Raw genomic sequence first — 7,141 nt, forward strand, 5'->3', positions numbered from 1 at the left:
CCACGAGTTGTAGTGTGTGGCACCTAACGGAATCCTAATGACAATTAAATACATATATGTATCTAAATTAGCGATTTCATTTGATAAAGTGTTAGCAAAACACTTGCTTTCGGTTAAGGAATGTTACCGGGACTTGATTGAATCGAGGAAAGTGGGTTTTCAGTCTAAAGCACCACTCAGGAAATGTGTACGGACGTGAATGGGGTTTACGGCCGTGAAGAGGTGTACGACCTTCGAAGGTTTGGAATGTGTACCGTCGTGAACTGGTGTGCGGTCAATGAAGATTTGCATATTTGAAGGGTGTACTATCGTACACTCAAGAACAAGGGTGCTGTAATCGATGAAAAACGTGTTCTAGATGTTCCAAATCAACTCCCAACGATGATTCTTGATGATTTTCGGGAAGATAAGGGTGTTTTAGGGGTGTACGGTCACGATTTAGAGAGAAAAGGAGTGAGTGTTCGGCAAGAAAAATGTAAATGAGGGGTAGGGTCTCGTATTTATTAGGGTCTTTGTGGCTGGTGGAGGGGTCCACCCAACGCTGGCCGTAAACGAGTATACGACTGTACACGGGTTCACAGCCGTAAATTCACTTAGGCCGAAAACCAATGTTTTGATCGTAGGATAATTCGAGATTTCGTGAAGTTTTGGTTCTGAATCATATAAAATTTAGTCATATAAAAGTAGATGATTTTCTAGACCAAGAAGTTTGACAGAAACTTAATAAAATTCAAATTTTATTAAAGGAAATCGGTTAAATAGAAACTGAAAAAGGTTCGGGTTGTCACATCATCCCCCAGTTAGAGGGAATTTCGTCCCGAAATTTAAACACTGAATAAAAATCATGGACTCGGAAATAGATGAGGGTACTTCTGTTTCATTGAATCTTCGTGCTCCCAAGTGAATTTAGGTCCCCGCTTGGCATTCCAGCGAACTTTCACTATCGGGATACGGCTTTGCTTCGTTCGTTTGACTTCCCGATCCATGATTTCTACGGGTTCCTCTACAAAGTGTAAGCTCTCGTCTAGTTCGATCTCATCGAGGGGTATCACACGTGTCTCATCGGACAAACACTTATTTAGGTTCGACACATGGAAGACGGGATGTAGGTTGCTAAGCTCGTGAGGTAGGCGGAGTTTGTATGCTACACGACCGATCCTAGCGAGGATCTCGAATGGTCCTATGTATCTTGGATTTAGCATTCCACGCTTTCCGAAGCGTATCATGCCCTTCCAGGGTGAGACCTTCAAAAGGACGTAGTCCCCAACTTAGAACTCCAAGGGTTTTCGTCTCTTATCGGCGTAGCTCTTTTGTCTATCTCTTAAGGCCTTTAGTCGTTCTCGGATTTGTACGATCTTTTTAGTAGTTTCTCGGATGATTTCTGGGCCTGTGAGAGTGCTATCAGGGAATTGACCCTTAACTAGCTGCGTGTCACCTACCTCATCCCGGCACAGAAGAGATCTGCACTTACGGCCATAGAGGGTTTCGAACGACGCAACCTTGATGCTGGTATGGTAACTGCTGTTGTAGGAAAATTCGACCAAGGGAAAATGAGTGTTCCACGACATGCCGAAGTCGATGACGCGGGCTCTCAACATATCTTATAATGTTTGAATGGTTCTCTCACTCTGCCCATCTGTCTGTCGATGGTAAGCTGTGCTCATATCCAGCTTAGTTCCAAGAGTCTTCTGTAGTGACTGCCAAAATCTCGAGGTAAACCTGCTATCCCGATCGGAGATAATGGACACATGTACACCGTGCAGACGGACTATATCTCGAATGTATATTCGTGTCAACCTCTCCATTTTAAAGTTTTCTTTGATTGGCAGGAAGTGGGCGGATTTAGTTAGTCGATCGACAATTACCCAGATGGTGTCGTGCCCACTCGGAGACTTGGGCAACTTAGTGATGAAATCCATCGTAATCCTTTCCCACTTCCACTCAGGTATTTCTGGCTGCTGAAGTAGACCTGAGGGCTTTTGATATCCCACCTTCACCTTGGCGCAAGTCAGGCACTTGCCCACGAAGGTAGCGATCTCTGCTTTCGTGTTTGGCCACTAATAGAGTTGCTTGAGATCCAGATACGTCTTATCTGAACCTGGGTGAACGGAGTATCTTGTCTTGTGAGTTTAATTCATGACAACCTCCCTGTAACCGCCGTACTTTGGGGTCCAGATCCAGTCCATGAAATAGTAAACTCCGTCTCCCTTGACCTCTATGTTCTTTTCCATTCCTCTCAAGGCTTCATCTGACATGTTCTCTGATTTTAAGGCTTCCAGATGAGCCTCTCTAAATTGAGCGGATAAATGAGAATGGATAGTCATTGTCAGTGCCTTCACTCTACGACCTGAATACTCCTTTCGGCTAAGGGCATCCGCTACCATATTGGCCTTGTCGGGATGATAGCGTATTTCTGCTCGTAATCACTGAGTAACTCTACCCATCACCGCTGTTGCATGTTCAACTCTTTCTGATTGAAGATATGTTGTAGGCTCTTATGGTCAGTGAAGACAATGCACTTGGTTCCGTAGAGATAATGTCTTCAAATCTTTAACGCAAAGACCACTGCTCCCAACTCTAGATCGTGAGTTGTATAATTGACCTCGTGCGTTTTCAGATGTCTCGAGGCATAGGCAATAACCTTTCCTCGCTGCATGAGCACACATCCTAGGCCCTGATTGGATGCATCACAGTAGACAACGAAATCCTCCGTCCCTTCGGGTAGAGACAAGATAGGTACACTGCATAGGGCCCGCTTCAATGTTTGAAATGCAATGTCTTGCTTTTCTCCCCAACTAAAGGTTACACCATTATGTGTCAGGGTGGTTAAAGGATTAGCAATTCTGGAGAAAGTCTGGATAAATCTGCGATAGTAGCCAGCGAGACCCAAGAATTGACGGATTTCTGTGGGCGTCTTCGGTGCTGACCAATTCTCAATCGCTTTGATCTTGGAATGGTCCATGTGTATTCCTTCCTCGCTAACCACGTGACCACGGAATGTTACTTTTCTGATCCAGAATTCGCACTTAGAAAATTTTGCATAGAACTTCTCCGCCCTTAGAGTTTCTAGCACTAGTCTTAAGTGTTGTCTATGGTCTTCCTCACGCCGATAATAGACAAGTATATCATCAATGAACATGATTACAAACTTTTCTAGGTAAGGGTAGCACACCCGATTCATCATATCCATGAATACAGTCGGTACGTTGGTTAGACCAAAGGGCATCACTACAAAGTCGTAGTGTCCATAACGAGTTCAGAATGCTGTCTTGGGAACATCATTGTCATGAACTCGTAACTGATGGTACCCTGATCTTAGGTCTATTTTCGAGAAGTAACTGGCTCCCTGAAGCTGATCGAAGAGGTCATCGATTCTGGGTAAGGGATAACGGTTCTTGATGGTAAGCTTGTTCAGTTCTCAATAATCAATGCACATCCGAAAGGATCCATCCTTCTTTTTCACAAATAAGATTGGGGCTCCCCAGGGTAAGGAACTTGGTCTTATGAATCCTTTGCTGAGAAGCTAATTGAGCTGGTTGGATAACTCTTGCATTTCTTTCGGCACTATACGGTATGGGGATTTAGCTACAGGAGTAGCTCCGGGGATTAAGTCGATACGGAACTCGATTTGGCGCTCAGTAGGTATTCCTGGAAGATCTTCGGGGAAGACATCAGGAAAGTTGCAGACTTCGGGGATGCTCTTGAGGTCCTTAACTTTCTGCTTTTCATTAACTACATGAGCTAGGAATGCATGGCACTCCTTTCGCAGATATTTTTGGGCTTGGATGCATGAAATGATACGAAGGTTTGAGCTGATTTTATCGCCGTAAACTATGAGAGTTTCGCCCGAGGCAAATTGAGACGGATGGCTTTTTCGTAGCAAAGGATATCAGCACGATTGGGGCTCAGCCAATCCATGCCGATGATAACGTCGAAGCTCTTTATGGAAACTGGCATAAGGTGGATGGGGAAGGAATGATCGTTTAGGGTAAGGGTACAGCCTATGAATACGTCGTTAGTGCTTTCTATCCTTCCGTTAGCCATCTCCAGGATAAATGTTTCGGTGAAAGGTTGGGACTTACACTTGAGTAGATTTTTAAATGCATGATTAACAAAACTTCTCTCCGCACCAGAATCGAAAAGAATGTATGCATAAGAGTTGTCGAGGAGAAACGTACCCATAACAACTGTAGGATCAGTAACTGCCTCCTCCTGGCCCATCGCCAGCACTTTCTCAGTCTTACCACCGATTGTTGCCTTGGGTCAATTCCTCTTGAAGTGCCCAACCTCCTTACAGCCATAACAGGCTTGACCCACGCCTGCTTCAGTAGTCTGGTTGGTCGGTTGAGCTGGTGTCTTGCAGAATCGTGTTGTATGTCCCTGTAACATCCGGATTTCCAGGTATTATGTTTGATCATGTTTTTGAATAAAAGAGAGGGACTCGACGAGTTGACGCTTGGACTCGTCGAGTAAGATCGTGTTTGCTGACTGGATTAATGAGCGGACTCGACGAGTCGGAAAGGGGGGACTCAACGAGTCCACGCTGTGGGTTGAAACCCTAAATCCCCAGGCTTGAGCCCTATTTAAAGGACCTTATAGCCCTCTTGTGCGGCTACCTGTCCAGAGAGGGTGCCCCTTGAGAGCTTAAGCGAGTTGAGAGAGTGATAAGGTCATATTGATCGATTTTGGTGTGATTTAGCAAAGGAGAAGTTGTTTCCAGCAAGAGGAGGTCAAGGGAGCTGTGGATCCAGAGTTTTCAAGTTCAGTTCTGCATTGCTGAGGTATCAAATCGAACTTCCTTTCTGTTTTGGATTAAGATCTATGATCTAGGGTTTTCTATAGCCTTTTAGGGCTTGAAAAGTTGAGTTTATGGTCCCTTGCTGTGTTAAACCTTGGATCTGACCCATAGAGGTCCAGATAGCCTTCCCCATTCTGCTTTATGTTGGTTTATGGAGGAAAGGAGACTAGGTTGCCATTTTAGAAGCCATTTCACCAAGGAAAGCCTTGGGTGCATTGCATGTGAGTCAAGTTTCGACCTTTACGTGGTTATTGGTCGTGGGGAAGTCAGATCTATACTTTAGAGAAGCAGATCTGACCTCAGAAGGTCATTTGAGAGTGGTTATGGGAGCAACTCGCCGAGTCCATAAGTGGACTCGACGAGTCGAGTCGGGGTTGCCCCGCGATTCGTTGTAGAGTAACCCAGCGAGTGGAGGAGGGGCTTGACGTGCCAAGTGAGGATTAGAAGGATTCAGGGGACCCGTGTGGACTCACCGAGTCGCCCGAGTGCACTCGACGAGTCTGGTCAAAGTTGACCGTTAACTAGAGTTGACCTCGTTGACTATTGTGGTTTAGTCAATTTTTGGACTTTTTAGCCATTGGGGGGGGGGGTAGAATGGTCTTTTACCCTCCTTAGAGAGCTTAGAGAGGGATTAGCCTAGTCTTTGAAAGTCGTATTGATTAGAGTAATTATTTTATGTGATTAGGCGGAGGCTAGATCAGTATTTCCGAGTTCGAGGGTTTCCGAGTTATCCGAGGTGAGTCTTCTCACTATACTTTACCTTGAGTGGTAAATAGAGTTATGTGACAGAGTATTTTGTATGCTATGTATATGATGTGTTGCACTGCATTATTTCTATGTGATTTATGCTGTGTGTATTCCAGAGTTTACAGAGTTAGGACCGGAAGGTCCACAAAGTTAGGACCAGAGGGTCTATAGAGTTAGGGCCAGTGGGCCCACAGAGTTATGGCCTCGAGTGGCTAATATGTGTTATATGTGCCATTTTGGGGAACTCACTAAGCATTTATTCTTACAGTGTTTTGTGTTATGTGTTTCAGGTACCAGTGAGGATCGCGGGAAGGCGCCGACATCATCATTACACACTATTGGAGTTTTATACATTTTGATCTTGGGATGTATTTTTATGGATTTGATATGTGATACATTGAGATTTGAGAATACTTATCAATGAAATTACATCTTTAAAAGTGAAAAATTGTTTTGAAATTTACGCCGTTACAAGTTGGTATCAGAGCCTTGGTTTGAGGGATTCGGATGCACCTTCGGGCGCATTTGAACTCAAACCGAGGATTTGAGAAAAAAAATTCAAATTAAAACCAAAATTTTCTAAAAGATTAAAAAGGTTTTGAAAAGAGCAGAGCAGAGCAGTGTGTACGATCAGCCAACGCCCGAACGGTGATTTCCCAAAATACCCTTATATTATGTGTTATGAGATATGATATGATATGTTATGCATGTTAGAGTAGGCTAGGTATTCTTATTAGGACTAGAGTGGCCTGATTTGTGATGCCTTAGCCTAGGGGTTTTTGCTGCTAGGAGACGCTTGAGAGTGAGTAGGTAGTAGCGAGGAGCTTATGAGAGGTCTGCTAGAGAGTAGCCTATGCATAGTGAGAGTAGAGTACTAGGGATTTAGGATCCTAGGAAGAGGACTTGGGGTAATACTGATGCGGTGTGTACGGTAGTATTGGGCCCGTACTACTGAAGACACCGGATCAGTGCGCAGCCCAAGTAAGAATCCTTAGGGTACCAGGGATCGAATAGGAATGGGATATCGAGTGTGTGCATACTCGAGCGAGTCTCTGATATTTTTGTGTTGTATTTCAGAGGCATCATGGTTGGGACACGCCACAAACCAGAGACCAGTGGAGTGAGTGATGAGGAGCTCCGCCAGATGATCCACGAGGAGGTGGCCGCGGCGATCCGCGTAGAGATACCAGAGATGTTTGGCTCTATTAAGACCACCCTGATTGAGACTTTCGACAAGAGATACGCAGCGGTTACTAAGGCTGCGGCTGCTGCGGCCACTGTGGCTGTTGCTGCTGCTAGACCTCAGGGTGGCGATTCGTTGCTGTTCCGGGAGTTCAGCAACACGAAGCCACCAGAGTTTGATGGGACGCAGGATCCGATTGTTGCGATGAGATGGGTTTCTGACATTGAGGGATGCTTCTATACGTGTTCTTGTCCGGAGCATCTGAGAGTTTGGTTCGCGCTGAACCAGCTTCGCTTGGGAGCAAAGGACTGGTGGAAGTTTGTGACAGCACACTATTCACCTGCAGAGCTTACCGCGGTGACTTGGGAGAAGTTCACCGCTATTTTTCGTGATGAGTACGTTCCCCCGGTGGA

The sequence above is a fragment of the Lactuca virosa genome, chromosome 4 (genome assembly GCF_052849685.1).
Source record: "Lactuca virosa cultivar CGN04683 chromosome 4, Lactuca_virosa_CGN04683_v6, whole genome shotgun sequence".
Taxonomy (NCBI): domain Eukaryota; kingdom Viridiplantae; phylum Streptophyta; class Magnoliopsida; order Asterales; family Asteraceae; genus Lactuca; species Lactuca virosa.